Source organism: Delphinapterus leucas, chromosome 17 (assembly GCF_059928025.1).
Source record: "Delphinapterus leucas isolate spDelLeu-1000000601 "Yukka" chromosome 17, BTC_Dleu_Yukka2, whole genome shotgun sequence".
Lineage (NCBI taxonomy): Eukaryota > Metazoa > Chordata > Mammalia > Artiodactyla > Monodontidae > Delphinapterus > Delphinapterus leucas.
The window spans coordinates 31,473,663-31,490,641 of record NC_143145.1 but is presented as its reverse complement, the minus strand read 5'-3'; positions in this window follow the sequence as shown (position 1 = coordinate 31,490,641).

The following is a 16,979-nucleotide window of genomic DNA, read 5'->3' as shown; positions in this document are numbered from 1 at the left end:
AAGATCTGACCATAAAAGAATTCATGTTTTTTCTTAAATCAAATTTGTTCATTAAAATGAACTTTATAAAAATTCTTCAGTTTATAATGATTCTTTCGTGCATTTAAAGTAAGAACAAAGTCATTTTGAATTTGTGACATTAAATTTAAAAAATTCAAATAGTTTTATCCAAAAACTACCACTGAGCACAGAGAACTAAAAAATGAGGTTGTAAGAGCTCCTGTTAATTGAGCCCTCACCACATGGCAAGTATGGTATTATGTGATTTATAGGTCTTAAATAGTTAATCCTTAAGACAACACAGTAAAATACACATTATTATGATCAGACTCTAGATGAATAAGCTGAGGCTCACAAAGTTTGAGTTTATGGCCCAAGACCACACAGCCAGTAGTGGCGGAACCTGGGGTTAATCAGGCTTCTGTTCAAACCAAAGCACATCCCATGTTTCTTCACCTAAACAGTAGCGAAAGTAACGTCGTTCAAGCAGTGTCTACAGAGTTCATATCAGCTATGGTTTGGACTTTCCCTGTAATATCAAAAACTAGCTAGCTTTTACAGTTACTAAGGAAATCACATCATCATTAAAAATCAATCCCCATTCTGTTCCCTTCGAGGAACACACGCACACACACACAAACACACACACACACACACACATACACACACTGCACGGGGAGAAGCAGCTTGAGCCCATCACAGCAGTTTGAAGCATCTACACTTGTAGATCCTTTCTGTTTGGAGATCAGATTTGAAACCAGGGTTTTCTGTCAGTGGTGTCTTAACATTGCCTTTGGCAAATCTCTTCAAGTTGGCAGCCGTACTGGGCTTTTTATGTTCCTTAGTTTCAGCTGTTCAGGCACTTGGGGCAGAGCCCGTAATAAAGATCAATCATCCCAAATGTAACATACAGATCTGATGACAATGTATATTTGTCTACGGCTACATCCTATAGCAGCAGACAAATATATACATAGACCAGAACTTTAATAGATCATTTTTTAAAAAACTTTTGTCTCTGTGTCTTTTCCACTGAAGAAGAATGAATGTGGATACTTGGGATAGAATATGTAATCTGTATATAATTGGTCCCCGCCTGTCGTAAATATGGCTAATGCTCACCGACTCCCTCCTCTTCCCCCCTGGGTGTGCAGGAACCTTACTCCACAGCCCTTGCAGCTGTGTGAGGTCTGTGACTGGTTCATGACAATGAAGTACGAGTAGGAGGGAAATAGGTACCTTTTGGTTTCCCTGCTTATATAGCCTACCCTGACACCCTGTTGCCCTCAGGGTAAGTACCAAAGTCTGAATATGGTTTAAAAGGTTTCCAGTGCCCTGACTGCCTTCACCTCTCCATCCCTTCTCTCACAATTTCATGCCTTGCTCTTTGTCTCAGGCATCCTGAAGCTTCTAGAAAGAGCCAAGCTCTTTCTCTCCACTGTCATTCAAATGACAGTTATTTCCCCCAAGCAGTCCTCTCTGACCTCCAAAGCATGGTTTACTTCCCTACTTAAAACTTGCCAATAGTTTACTATTTTATTTGGAATTTAAGGCAAACTCCTTGTCATGGCCTGTGGTACTATGTGAACTGGCCACAACCTACTCCTCTGACCTCATCTCATATATGCTCAGTACTTTCCAAGCACTCTGGCCTTCCTGCTGTCCTTTGAGTTTGTGTAGTCCAGATGTGTTTGTGTGTCCATTGTGCTGCATGAATATCCCATTGTGACACGACAGTGTGTCCGAGGGCAGTGATAAAGGAGCAAATGCAGTGACATGCCATCTTTACTACCTCTTTTATGTCTTTTGCTATGTCAGTAAACTGCTGCTGGTAATTAGTCTTGTAGCCATAGATTTTTTTTATCTCCTACAGAGAAGTAGGCTAAATCACTGCATAATGGCTTATGGGATAAATTGTGTCATTGTAGTGAGGAAAAATTTCTATTCTCCTGGAGTGGAAACTTGCTCAGTTGGCAGACACCTGATGAGGCAGTAAGTGTACAGAGACAACTAGCTGAAATTGGAGCTACCTACTGACTACAGGCATACCTCGTTTTATTGTGCTTCACATTACTGCACTTCACACACTGCATTTTTTACAAATTGAAGGCTTATGACAGCCCTGAATTGAGCAAATCTGTTAGCACCATTTTTCTAACAGCATTTGTTCACTTCATGTCTCAGGGTCACATTTGGTAATTCTTGCAATATTGCAAACTTTTGGTTATTATATTTGTTATGGTGACCTGTGATTAGTGATCTTTCATGTTACTATGAATTGCTGAAGGCTCAGATAATGGTTAGCATTTTTGGAAGTAAAGTTTTTTTAATTAAGGTATGTACTTTCTTTTTAAACATAATGCTATTGCACGCATAATAGACTACAGCATAGTGTAAACAACTTTTTTTTTTTGAAGTATCTTTTTTTTTTTTACGATTTATTATTTATTTATTTATATTTGCCTGCGACACGTGGGATCTTAGTTCCCTGACCAGGGCTCGAACCCACGTCCCCTGCATCGTAAGGCAGATTCTTTACCACTGGACCACCAGGGAAGTCCCTAAACAACTTTTATATGCAGTAGGAAACCAAAAAATTTGTGTGACTCACTTTATTGTGATATTTGCTTTATTGTGGTGGTCTGGAACTGAACCCACAATACCTCCAAGGTATGTCTATATTTCATTCTTCAAGGCTGTCCGCATTCTTTCAACAACTTAGCTGGCACTAAAAATCTAGTAATAACAAGAAAGTAACTAGAATGGGACCTCTCAATATAGTGTAAGAAAAAATATTAACAGGAATATGACAAATAAAGGACTGAAAATTGGTTCAGATGAGAAATATTTTACCATTAAGCAGACAAAAATTAGGATACAGAGTCTTTATAAAGTTCCATAGTGGCTACCCTGAAATAAATGCTCAAAGTGGAAATAAGACAATAGAACATAATAAAAATATTGTTGGAAGCACTCATTAAAGAACCATGAGAAATAAACAAAACCACATCAGAAGTGAAAAACATAGATGGGTTAGCAAAAAGAAAACTGAAGACTAGATGTTGCTGAATATGGAATTAGGGGTATGAAAAACAGGTCCTAGGAAATTGAACAAATAAATTTTTAAAAACCCCAAAAAACATTGAGTCAAAAAAAAAAAAGGAATACAGAGAGTGTTCCAGAACGTCAAAGGAGATACACACACATTGATATTTCGTAAAGAAAGAATGAAAAAAGTAGAACAAAAATATACAGTTAACCCTTGAACAACACAGGTTTGAAGTGCACCGGTCCATTTATATGCAGATTTCTTTCAATAAGTACTACACAGTCTGCAGTCGGTTGAATCCACAGATGCAAAACTGTTGATATGGAGGGCTGACATAAAGTTATATGCCATTTTCTACTGTGCAGAGGGTCAGCACCCCTTCCCCTCATGTTGTTCAAGAGTCAACTGTATTAAAGTATACTCTAAATATTTCTTCTACTGAAGACAACTGAAAATGTTAGATAAAATATATCTTTTCAAATGCATCACTGAGCTGACAAGAAAACAAATCCATACAGGCCAAAACCTAAGTGAAAGCAGGAATACTGGGAAGCGAAGGTTTGCCCTGAGGATATCTGCTACACCCTAAGTGACCCTAGACTTCTGGTTGTTTGGTTTTTATTATTTTATTTCAACACAATTTAAAACTACAGAAAAGGTGCAAGAATAACACAGAGAACTCCTATTTATCATTCTCTCAGAGACTCCATTCAAGTTTTGCTAATTGTCCCAGTAATGTTTGTTTAATAGCAAAGAATCCAATCCTGGATTATGCATTACACCTGTTGTCATGTCTTTCCCTTTCAACTTGGAACAGTACCTCAGTGTTTGACTTTCACCACATTGATGGTTTGCAGATTCTAGACCAGTCATTGTGTAGAATTCCCCTCAATTTGAGTTAGTCTTGTGTTTCTTTACCATCAGTCCTAGATTATACATTTTTTCCCCCCAAATATCATTGAATCTTATTGGGTGGCACATGATGTCCATTCATCCCTTTATTGATTGTGTTAAATTTGACCACTTTATTTAGATGTTGCCTGCCAGGTGTCTCCACTGTAAATTTACCCCCAATATTCCTCCCTTTTAAATAATTATTTTGTGAGGAGATACCTAGGGACTATGCAAGATCTTGTTTCTTAACTTTCACCTACTAATTTTAGCATCCGTTAATGTTTCTTGATTGAATTAATTATTACTAGTATGGTTGTCAAATGGTGATTTTTCTAATATAGCATTCCTTCAGTATTTATTGGATGGCTTCTACTTATTTATTAATTTATATTAGTGTGGACTTTGGGTTCCTATATAAAAAGTAGGATATAATCCATTACTATCACTATTTGGTATTTGTTGTTTTTTTGTTTCTTTTTTTTTGAATTTTTGAATTTTATATTATTTTTTTTTTACACAGCAGGTTCTTAATAGTCATCAATTTTATACACATCAGTGTATACATGTCAAGTCCAATCGCCCAATTCATCACACACACCCCCATCCCCCCCATGGCTTTCCCCCCTTGGTGTCCATAGGTTTGTTCTCTACATCTGTGTCTCAACTTCTGCCCTGCAAACGGATTCATCTGTACCATTTTTCTAGGTTTCACATACATGTGTTAATACACGATATTTATTTTTCTCTTTCTGACTTACTTCACTCTGTATGACAGTCTCTAGATCCATCCACATCTCAACAAATGACCCAATTTTGTCCCTTTTATGGCTGAGTAATATTCCACTGCATATACGTACCACGTCTTCTTTATCCATTTGTCTGTCAATGGACATTTAGGCTGCTTCCATGTCCTGGCTATTGTAAATAGTGCTGCAGTGAACATTGGGGTGCATGCGTCTTTTTGAATTATGGTTTTCTCTGGGTATATGCCCAGTAGTGGGATTCCTGGATCATATGGTAATTCTATTTTTAGTTTTTAAAATTTTCATTTGTTTTATTTATTTATTTTTGGCTGTGTTGGGTCTTCGTTTCTGTGCGAGGGCTTTCTTCTAGTTGTGGCAAGTGGGGACCACTCTTCATCGCGGTGCGCAGGCCTCTCACTGTCGCGGCCTCTCTTGTTGCAGAGCACAGGCTCCAGACGCGCAGGCTCAGTAGTTGTGGCACACGGGCCTAGTTGCTCCGTGGCATGTGGGATCCTCCCAGATCAGGGCTCGAGCCCGTGTCCCCTGCATTAGCAGGCAGACTCTCAACAACTGCGCCACCAGGGAAGCCCTATTTTTAGTTTTTTAAAGAACCTCCATACTGTTCTCCATAGTGGCTGTATCAATTTACATTCCCACGAACAGTGCAAGAGGGCTCCCTTTTCTCCACACCCTCTCCAGCATTTGTTGTTTGTAGATTTTCTGATAATGCCCATTCTGACTGGTGTGAGGTGATACCTCATTGTAGTTTTGATTTGCATTTCTCTAATAATTAGGGATGTTGAGCAGCTTTTCATGTGCTTCTTGGCCATCTGTATGTCTTCTTTGGAGAAATGTCTGTTTAGGTCTTCTGCCCATTTTTGGATTGTGTTGTTTGTTTCTTTAATATTGAGCTGCATGAGCTGTTTATATATTTTGGAGATTAGTCCTTTGTCCGTTGATTCGTTTGCAAATATTTTCTCCCATTCTGAGGGCTGTCTTTTCGTGTTGTTTATGGTTTCCTTTGCTGTGCAAAACCTTTGAAGTTTCATTAGGTCCCATTTGTTTATATTTGTTTTTATTTCCATTACTCTAGCAGGTGGATCAAAAAAGATCTTGCTGTGATTTATGTCAAAGAGTGTTCTACCTATGTTTTCTTCTAAGAGTTTTATAGTGTCCGGTCTTACATTTAGGTCTCGAATCCATTTTCAGTTTATTTTTGTGTATGGTGTTAGGGAGTGTTCTAATTTCATTCTTTTACACGTAGCTGTCCAGTTTTCCCAGCACCACTTACTGAAGAGACTGTCTTTTCTCCATTGTATATCTTTGCCTCCTTTGTCATAGATTAGTTGACCATAGGTGCATGGGTTTATCTCTGGGCTTTCTATCTTGTTCCATTGATCTATGTTTCTGTTTTTTGTGCCAGTACCATATTGTCTTGATTACTGTAGCTTTGTCATATAGTCTAAAGTCAGAGTGTCTGATTCCTCCAGCATTGTTTTTTTCCCTCAAGACTGCTTTGGCTATTCAGGGTCTTTTGTGTCTCCATACAAATTTTAAGATGATTTGTTCTAGTTCCGTAAAAAATGCCATTGGTAATTTGATAGAGATTGCATTGAATCTGTAGATTTCTTTGGGTAGTATAGTCATTTTCACAATATTGATTCTTCCAATCCAAGAACACGGTATATCTCTCCATCTGTTGGTATCATCTTTAACTTCTTTCATCAGTGTCTTATAGTTTTCTGCATACAGGTCTTTTGTCTCCTTAGGTAGGTTTATTCCTAGATATTTTATTCTTTTTGTTGCAGTGGTAACTGGGAGTGTTTCCTTAATTTCTCTTTCAGATTTTTCATCGTTAGCGTATAGGAATGCAAGAGATTTCTGTACATTAATTTTGTATCCTGCAACTATACCAAATTCATTCATTAGCTCTAGTAGTTTTCAGGTGGCATTTTTAGGATTCTCTATGTATAGTATCATGTCATCTGCAAAGAGTGACATTTTTACTTCTTCTTTTCCAATTTGTATTCCTTTTATTTCTTTTTCTTCTCTGGTTGCCATGACTAGGACTTCCAAAACTGTTGAATAATAGTGGTGAGAGTGGACACCCTTGTCTCATTCCTGATCTTCAAGGAAATGCTTTCAGTTTTTCACCATTGAGAATGATGTTTGCTGTGGGTTTGTTATATATGGCCTTTATTATGTTGAGGTAGGTTCCCTCTATGCCCACTTTCTGGAGAGCTTTTATCGTAAATGGGTGTTGAATTTTGTCAAAAGCTTTTTCTGCATCTATTGAGATGATCATATGGTTTTTCTTCTTCAGTTTGTTAATATGGTGTATCACATTGATTGGTTTGCATATATTGAAGAATCCTTGCATCCCTGGGATAAATCCCACTTGATCATGGTGTATGATCCTTTTAATGTGTTGTTGGATTCTGTTTGTTAGTATTTTGTTCAAGATTTTTGCATCTATATTCATCAGTGATATTGGTCTGTAATTTTCTTATTTCGTAGTATCTTTGTCTGGTTTTGGTATCAGGGTGATGGTGGCCTCATAGAATGAGTTTGGGAGTGCTCTTTTCTCTGCAATTCTTTGGAAGAGTTTGAGAAGGATGGGTGTTAGCTCTTCTCTAAATGTTTGATAGAATTCACCTGTGTAGCCATCTGGTCCTGGACTTTTGTTTGTTGGAAGATTTTTAATCACAGTTTCAATTTCATTACTTGTGATTGGTCTGTTCATATTTTCTATTTCTTCCTGGTTCAGTATTGGAAGGTTATACCTTTCTAAGAATTTGTCCATTTATTCCAAGTTGTCCTTTTTATTGGCATAGAGTTGCTTGTAGTAGTCTCTTAGGATGCTTTGTATTTCTGTGGTGTCTGTTGTAACTTCTCCTTTTTCATTTCTAATTTTATTGATTTGAGTCCTTTCCCTCTTTTTCCTGAGGAGTTTGGCTAATGGTTTATCAATTTTGTTTATCTTCTCGAAGAACCAGCTTTTAGTTTTATTGGTCTTTGCTATTGTTTTCTTCGTTTCTATTTCATTTATTTCTGCTCTGATCTTTATGATTTCTTTCCTTCTGCTTCTGCTAACTTTGCGTTTTGTTTGTTCTTCTTTCTCTAGTTCCTTTAGGTGTAAGGTTAGATTTATTTGAGATTTTTCTTGTTTCTTGAGATAGGATTGTATAGCTATAAACTTCCCTCTTAGAAGTGTTTTTGCCGCATCCCATAGGTTTTGGATCATCGTGTTTTCATTGTCATTTGTCTCTAGGTATTTTTTGATTTCCTCTTTGATTTCTTCAGTGATCTCTTGGTTGTTCAGTAACATATTGTTTAGCCTCCATGTGATTGTGTTTTTTACGGTTTTTTTCCCCCTGTAATTGATTTCTAATCTCATAGCGTTGTGGTCAGAAAAGATGCTTGATATGATTTCAATTTTCTTGAATTTACTGAGGCTTGATTTGTGACCCAAGATGTGATCTATCCTGGAGAATTTTCCGTGTGCACTTGAGAAGAAAGTGTATTTTGGTTGAAGCATTTAATCCATTCACGTTTAAGGTAGTTATTGATATGTATGTTCCTATGACCATTTTCTTAATTGTTTTGGGTTTGTTTTTGTAGGTCCTTTTCTTGTGTTTCGCAGTTAGAGAAGTTTCTTTAGCATTTGTTGTAGTGCTGGTTTGGTGGTGCTGAATTCTCTTAGCTTTTGCTTGTCTGTAAAGCTTTTGATTTCTCCATCGAATGTGAATGAGATCCTTGCTGGCTAGAGTAATCTTGGTTGTAGGTTCTTCCCCTTCATCACTTTAAGTATATCATACCACTCCCTTCTGGCTTGAAGAAATCAGCTGTAACCTTATGGGAGTTCCCTTGTATGTTATTTGTTGTTTTTCCCTTGCTTCTTTCAATAATTTTTCTTTGCCTTTAATTTTTGCCAATTTCATTACTATGTGTCTTGGTGTGTTTCTCCTTGGGTTTATCCTGTATGGGACTCTCTGTGCTTCCAGGACTTGGGTGGCTATTTCCTTTCCCATGTTATGGAAGTTTTCGACTATAACCTTTTCAAATATTTTCTCAGGTCCTTTCTCTCTCTCTTCTCCTTCTGGGACCTCTATAATGCAAATGTTGTTGCGTTTAATGTTGTCCCAGAGGTCTCAGGCTGTCTTCATTTCTTTTCATTCTCTTTTCTTTGCTCTGCAGCAGTGAATTCCACCATTCTGTCTTCCAGGTCACTTATCCGTTCTTCTGCCTCAGTTATTCTGCTATTGATTCCTTCTAGAGTAGTTTTCACTTCAGTTATTGTTCATCTCTGTTTGTTTGTTCTTTAATTCTTCTATGTCTTTGTTAAACATTTCTTGCATCTTCTTGATCTTTGCCTCCATTCTTTTTTCGAGGTCCTGTATCATCTTCACTGTCATTATTCTGAATTCTTTTTCTGGAAGGTTGCCTATCTCCACTTCATTTAGTTGTTTTTCTGGGGTTTTATCTTGTTCCTTCATCTGATACATAGCCCTCTGCCTTTTCATCTTGTCTATCTTTCTGTGAATGTGGTTTTTGATCCACAGGCTGCAGGATTGTAGTTCTTATTGCTTCTGCTGTCTGCCCTCTCGTGGATGAGGCTATCTAAGAGGCTTGTGTAACTTTCCTGATGGGAGGTACTGGTGGTGGGTAGAGCTGACTGTTGCTCTGATGGGCAGAGCTCGGTAAAACTTTAATCTGCTTGACTGCTGATGGGTGCGGCTGGGTTCCCTCCCTGTTGGTTGTTTGGCCTGAGGCAACCCAACACTGGAGCCTATCTGGGCTCTTTGTTGGAGCTAATGACAGACTCTGGGAGGGCTCACGCCAAGGAGTACTTCCCAGAACTTCTGCTGTCAGTGTCCTTGTCCCCACGGTAAGCCACAGCCACCCCCGCCTCTGCAGGAGACCCTCCAACCCTAGCAGATAGGTCTGGTTCAGTCTCCCCTGGGGTCACTGCTCCTTCCCCTGGGTCCTGATATGCACACCACTTTGTGTGTGGCCTCCAAGAGTGGAGTCTCTGTTTCCCCCAGTCCTGTCGAAGTCCTGCAATCAAATCCCACTGGGCTTCAAAGTCTGATTCTCTAGGAATTCCTCCTCCTGTTGCCGGACCCCCAGGTCGGGAAGTCTGACGTGGGGCTCAGAACCTTCACTCCAGTGGGTGGACTTCTGTGGTATAAGTGTTCTCCAGTGTGTGAGTCACCCACCCAGCAGTTATGGGATTTGATTTTACTGTGATTGCGCCCCTCCTACCTTCTCATTGTGGCTTCTCCTTTGTCTTTGGATGTGGGGTGTCTTCTTTGGTGAGTTCCCGTGTCTTCCTGTCGATGACTGTCCAGCAGCTAGTTGTGATTCTGGTGTTCTCACAAGAGGGAGTGAGAGCACGTCCTTCTACTCCACCATCTTGGTTCCTCCCTCTTTCCACTATATGTTTTGATACATTAATTTTCCCAGATTCAGCCAATGTGAGTGACTTCAGGTTGGCATTTGTGTTGTTTTTCCATGCCTTCATTATTTGCATACTTCATTACTCTTTGGTACAAGAGATTCTAAGGTCATCTTTCTATTCATGTGCTCTAGCCCAGGATTCACCTATTTTTTCCAAACACCCTGATTCCATTTAGTGGAGAACAGTATTCAGAAACCAAGATCTAAGTGGGACTTGTGCATGATGCTAATGAAGTGTCACTCTTCCCAAGCTCTATCAGTGGAAAAGTTAAGAAACATATGTGTATATGCACATATACATATTCGCAGAAAACATACATTTACATTTAACTCAGTGTACATTTAAAGCCATGAGTTTACATGGTTATCTCAAGTTCCCATCCAACAACACAAGGTTTATTCTAGCTTTTCCCGTTTTTGCTATTTGTACTTTCTCCTCTGATGAGAAAGCTAGTTCCCATGGTCTCCATCTCCCTGTATATATCCAATGTTCTCCTCCTGCTGACTGTTCATCCCCTCCTGCAGGAGAGTGCTTCCCTAAGACACCATCTCATTTAGGACTACCTCATGGCTTTTTGATGATGAAAGAAGGAATTCAATAATTTTTTAAGTTAAAAAGAGGAAAGCAAAGGAAGAAGAGAATTGAAACCCAGTTTTCAAAGTTCATAGGGCTTGATGTATGGGAAATAAAATCTAGGACCTTCTCTATGTAAAGAATATAATAGAAGACTCTGCTAAAACTGGGACCTCAAAGACTCACACTTCAATGCAATGGAAAATGACTAATAGCTCTGCCACACAGAAGAGGACATACCTTTGGCATTGCTTGAAAGGAGAGCCTATCTCCTTGATGATTTGTACAAGTTAATCCTCACACAGGTTTGCTACCTGGATTCGTGTAATCTGTTTGTTTCAAAAAATATGTCAAGCATAAACCACTCTAAATTTAGTGAGTAATCTGTAAGAGAAGAGTATAATTGAATCTTTTGAGACCACATACAAAAAGACATAGAAAATGTTTAAGAAAGGATAAGACACACACATACACGATAGTGAAATACGTCTAACATATACCTATTTAGAATCCTAGAAGAAGAAGTAAGAAAGACTAGAAAAGAAACAATATTTGAGGGATAAATGATAAGAATTTTCCAGAATTTGCGAAAGACCCTTCAATTAAAGAAAGACAAAGATAAGACACAAAATTAACAAGATAAATAAGAAGGAATTCTAATTTGGATGAGTCAGTGAACTGTAGAATACTAAAAGCAAAAGTAAGATGTTGAAAGTAAGCAAAGAAAGAAAAAAATGATTACTAGAAAGAAAGAGCAATTTGATGGCTGACTGACTATTTAATAACAGTAACCAGAAAACAAGTAAATACCTTCCAAGTGCTGAAGAAAATAACTGTCAGCCTAAAACTATATATCTGGTGGAAATATCTTTCAAGAATACTGGTAAAATAAAGTCATTTTCAGACAGCAGTAACTGAGAACATTTATCACCATTATATCCACACTAGAAGATATTCTAAAGAATATTCTTTGAGGCAGAAGAAACATCTTACTGTAGGGAGGCCCTCAGAGGTGAAAATAAATGATGACCGAAGATGTTAATAATTGTGTGAGAAAGCTCTGAACAAATATTTGTTGTGATAAAATATCTGTAAGAGTATAATTTAAGTTTTTTGGACTGCATAGACAGAGAGAAAAATGTAAAACTGAGAGTTTAAGAGAAAAGGATAGTGAGATATAGTCTTATATCATATAATGTGAGTGAAATATAGCCTAACATATATCATGCAATGTGTAATAGTGGAATTAATAATACAAGATAGAACTAAGACACTGGAAAGCAATAGCATATGAGTTAGCAGGGGATATCAGAATTAATGTGTCCTAAGATTCTTACGTTTGGGGGGGAAGAGAGTAAAGACCTGGTCTGGAATTAGAATTGGTCTGGATTTAGCTATGCATGGAACTTATTAAAAGAATAAGTGTTAGGCTTCCCTGGTGGTGCAGTGGTTGAGTCTGCCTGCCGATGCAGGGGACACAGGTTCGAGCCCTGGTCTGGGAAGATCCCACATGCTGCGGAGCAGCTGGGCCTGTGCACCACAGCTGCTGAGCCTGCGCTCTGCACCATGCAAGCCGCAACTAATGAGCCCAAGTGCTACAACTACTGAAGCCTGTGTGCCTAGAGCCTGTGCTCTGCAACAAGAGAAGCCACCTCAATGAGAAGCCCGCACACCACAACAAAGAGTAGCGCCCGCTCGCCGCAACTAGAGAAAGCCTGCGCACAGCAACGAAGAGCCAATGCAGCCAAAAATAAAATAAATAAATTTATTAAAAAAACAATAAGCGGGCTTCCCTGGTGGCACAGTGGTTGAGAGTCCGCCTGCCGATGCAGGGGACATGGGTTCGTGCCCCGGTCCGGGAAGATCCCACATGCCGCGGAGCAGCTAGGCCCGTGAGCCATGGCCGCTGAGCCTGCGCGTCTGGAGCCTGTGCTCCGCAACGGGGGAGGCCACAACAGTGAGAGGCCCGTGTACCGCAAAAAAAAAAAAACAAAAAAAACAATAAGCATAAAAGCATGTTATATAAATTAATAGAGGGAGTAATGGATTGAGAAAAATTCTTCTTCCAATTGATCAAATAAGTCAAGATAGGAGAAAAAAAGAAGAAATAGACAATCAGTACAATGATAAAGTACAAATAAGATGGTAGAAATATATCAAAATTTATCAGTAATCAAAATAAATATAAACATACACCCCAGTTACAATACAGTAATTGTAAGACTAGATTTTAAGAATCCAACTTTGTGATATTTATAGGTGAATCGGCTGAAACAAAAAGATACTAAAAATTTGAAAGAAAAAGAAATGGAAAAATATCATTATATACTAACCAGAAGAAAAGGAAATTCCAAAGTGTCTGAATTATGAGCAGGCAAAATAGACTTCAAGGTTTAAAAAAAAAAAGACTGTAAAGATGATTTAAAAAACTTATTTTATATTTTATGGATTCTCTTCATAATGAAATAATGTTTGATTCACTTGGGAGAAATAAGAATTATGAACTGAAAATATGGCTACAAAATATTATAAAACAAAAATTAAAGTAAAAAGAGAACTGGAAAAATCCATCATCATCTAGGGAGGATGTATCATACCTCTTTCAGTACCTGGTAAAAAAACAGTCAAAAAAATCAATTAAGTACATAATAAATTTGAACAGTAATTTAGAAACTCGACCCGATGACAAAAATAGAATGCTGTATTGAATAACTGGAGAATATGTCTAGTGTCAACCTGGGAGCAAAACACTTAAGTGCTAGCCTGAAAAGATATTCCTATGAGTTACTGATGAGAAAGGGTTAAAATTGAAAAATTCTTAGAGATCTAAATCCAAAGCCCTAGACAAAAGCTTATTCCTCAGTCTTTACCTTTATGTTTTTCTATTTCCCTCCTGAACTTCAAATGTTTACACGTAATGAAGTTGGCTGTATTTGAATTAAAAACCTGCTGAGTGAGTTTCTGTTTTCCTCCATCTGTGTCTAATTGGATTTCCTTCTTTCAAGGGCTGGTCAAATCAAGTAAAGCTTGTCTACAGGCAAAGCAGATTGTAAATTCCCATCCAGATTTGTGATCAGTCAGGCTTTAATAAGAGTGTTTATCATTTTATTTGGGACAGGCCAAATGTTCATGCATAAAGTTGATCTTGAGCATGTTCACAGAATATTTAGTTTCCACTAATATGCTACTAACCCACTACATGTATTTTTCTTTTAACATTCCTTTCCTGTCAGGTCCTCTTTTTATGTTGAGGATTGTGCGAGTGGCCATATGGCCATTCTATATACCTATTTTAGTAAAAAAAATAATAGCTTGTTTATTTTCAGATACATATGGCATTGGCGTCTGGTTCATGAAAATGGAGGGGTGTGTGTGTGTGTATGTGTGTATTTATCTCCTCCTATTCAGAGAAACAATGGATGGTCACATAACATATGCAGAAATTTCATCTTTCATATCAAATCTCAAAAAAAACACCCAACTTCTAGTCTGAGGAAACTTCTGTTCTAATCTGAAGAGATACCCTGCCTACCAAAATATAGGGTTACAACTGTAGTTCATGTAATTGGCTGAAAAATAAATCTTAGAAGAGAATGCTTTGTAAGAAAGAAATGTGATATGGCTAAGGGTTAAAAATTCTGATTTCTTTTTTCTGTGGAGCTTCAAAATCCCTTATCTGTTCTTTTCCTGATGAAGTTCTTGTCTTTAAAGTTGATGCTCACAATGCAGCTCCATTTCCTGGTCTCTTTTTTCAATTAGCCTTAGAAAAGATGGTCTATTCTTTTAAATTATTTTTTCAGCTTTACTGAGGTATAATTGACCAATATATATTGTATATATTTAAGGTGTACAACTTGATGCTTTGATGTACGTATACATTGTGAAATGATTACCACCACCAAGCTAATTAACATACTCATCACCTCACATAATTATTTCCTTCCTCCCTCCCTCCCTCCCTCCCTTCCTCCCTTCCTTTGTAATAACTCTCAAGTCTACTCTTTCAGCAAATTTTAAGTATACAATTCAGTATTGTTAACTAAGGTCCCCATGCTGTACATTAGATCTCCAGCACTTATTTATCTTGCATAACTGAAACTTTGTACCCTTTAACCAACATCTTATTTCCCTTTCTGTAGCATGTTTGCAGATAACTTAGCACTTCACAGGTGCTCACTGCTTCAGAAAAATCTGTGCAATAGAAAAGTTCAGTGTAAATTTACTTTGTTTGTGTATATGAATCAGTATTAGAAGACTTGATGTTGAAGTCATCCCACAATGACCACTTTAGTAATAACAATAATGCTGGTATACAGAGAAGAGTTTCTAAAACTTGAATGTGTCTGCATACCATCTGAGGATCTTGCTCAATACAGAACCTGATTCAGTTTTATTTCCAGTGGGAAACATATGATTCTGCCCAGGTAATGCTGATGTTACTTATCCTAGGACCACGCTTTGGGTAGCATGGGAGTAAAGCTTTGTGAGTTTACATGGAATTCTCCCATAGCTGCTTGGAGTAGGTATTAACCCCTTGTACAGATGAGGAAATAGAGGTTAAGAGGATTTATCCGATACTGTCAGGCAGCCATAAGTCCTTTGATTAAGCTTTTTTTCCTCCTGCTATTCTTCAACTGCATTCCTCTTATAATTATCTTATTTATCTCTTGAATTACTATTTTTGTATATTTAGTTTTTATGTAACAGAAACTCCTGCTCTTCCCTTAAGGATTTTGTATCTTCTTTGTGAGTTCTTTCCAAAATGGTAATGTTTAAGTAAATCATAACACTTGTTAGCACTAGATTTTTAAAATCTTATGGGCTTATAATTTGTCCAGTCCCTTAGATAGGACAGCCCCACTCTCTTCTGTATAGTTGACCACAATACAGCTTCATGTTGACCTGCAGAACACAGCATGTTCTGCAAACATAAGGCCAGGGAGCTGACCTATTTATAGGTCCTTCTGCTAAAGGTGAGTTTGGGATCTCTCACCAATTTTGTAGAAGAAATTCTCCCAGAAGTTAACCTAGGCTGCTATTAAGAAACACTGGTGAGCTTTTAAACACAACTGTCATTGGGTGCCAATCCCAGAGAGTCTGACCAATTATTATGGAGTTGGGCTTGACATTACATGGTTAGAGAACTATTGTTTTAAAAGAACTGATACTTAAGCACCTACCTACCCAGGACAATTAATCACAATTTTGGGTAGAACTCAAACATAGTTGTTTTTTTTTTTAAAGCTCCTAGGTGATTTTAATGTGGAGCATGTTTGAAAATCACTGCCACAACTCATTTTCCGAATGAGTTCATTATCTTTGAGACGTATGGCTTATATTAGTGTTGTGGATTTTTAAAAAGGAGTTATTTCCTTTCTCCCAAGAAGATTAATGAGAATTATCACAAGAGGCTAGGGGGTTAGCTTTGGTTAAAATGGTAACAGTTCTGAAAACTGAAGTAACAGGGAAAGGGCATCAGTAAGATGAGGTCAGTTTCTACATGTTTTAAATCAGTGGTTTGTAAACAAGAATGTGGCAATTGTTTGTCAGATAACTGTCAGTTAATCTCATTTGTACTAATCTTAATGCGTGTTTGCGTTGTGTATCTTTCCCGTTAGAAGTAATAAGAATAATTCAAGGACGTAAAGGTAAAAACATTTTGAGATCTTGTATTAGGTAAGTTGTTAGAATTCTTCAGATGTTAACTTTTATCTTCAACATTTTCCCCTGTGGTGATTTTTTTTCCATAGGCAAGGTCATGCTGATTTGTCATGTAAGCTATTTTAGCCTCGTAGATCTTGGTTTCTTATCAGGTTCAATGCCATATCCCTTAATATAAAAACAGCAATTGCAACAAATTCACTGTTCTTGGATAAAAATGGAGTATGACTAAAATTCATTGCTCTAATTTATCTAGGTTGTGCTACAGGAAAACTACAAGGCTGTTTTTTACAGTACAATGAAATATGTTCACATTCCCATATGGAAAGCAAACTCAAATTTAGGAGCTTGTCTACCACTTCCTTCTAGAGAGGCACTGAGATTTAAGTTGGTCTCTTCACAGTTTATTTAGAGAGAATCTCAGTTCCTGCCCAAGTTGATGGCAAAATCGAAATGTTGAGGTGAGACCTCAAGTAGTCAACAGCTTAGCTTATAATACTCTAGGTAGTTAAAATCATTACTTTTCATGTTTATTTTCATGCAACATACTCTCATGAAGTTAGCTCATTGATAGTTGATAAGCAGACAGTAAATATCT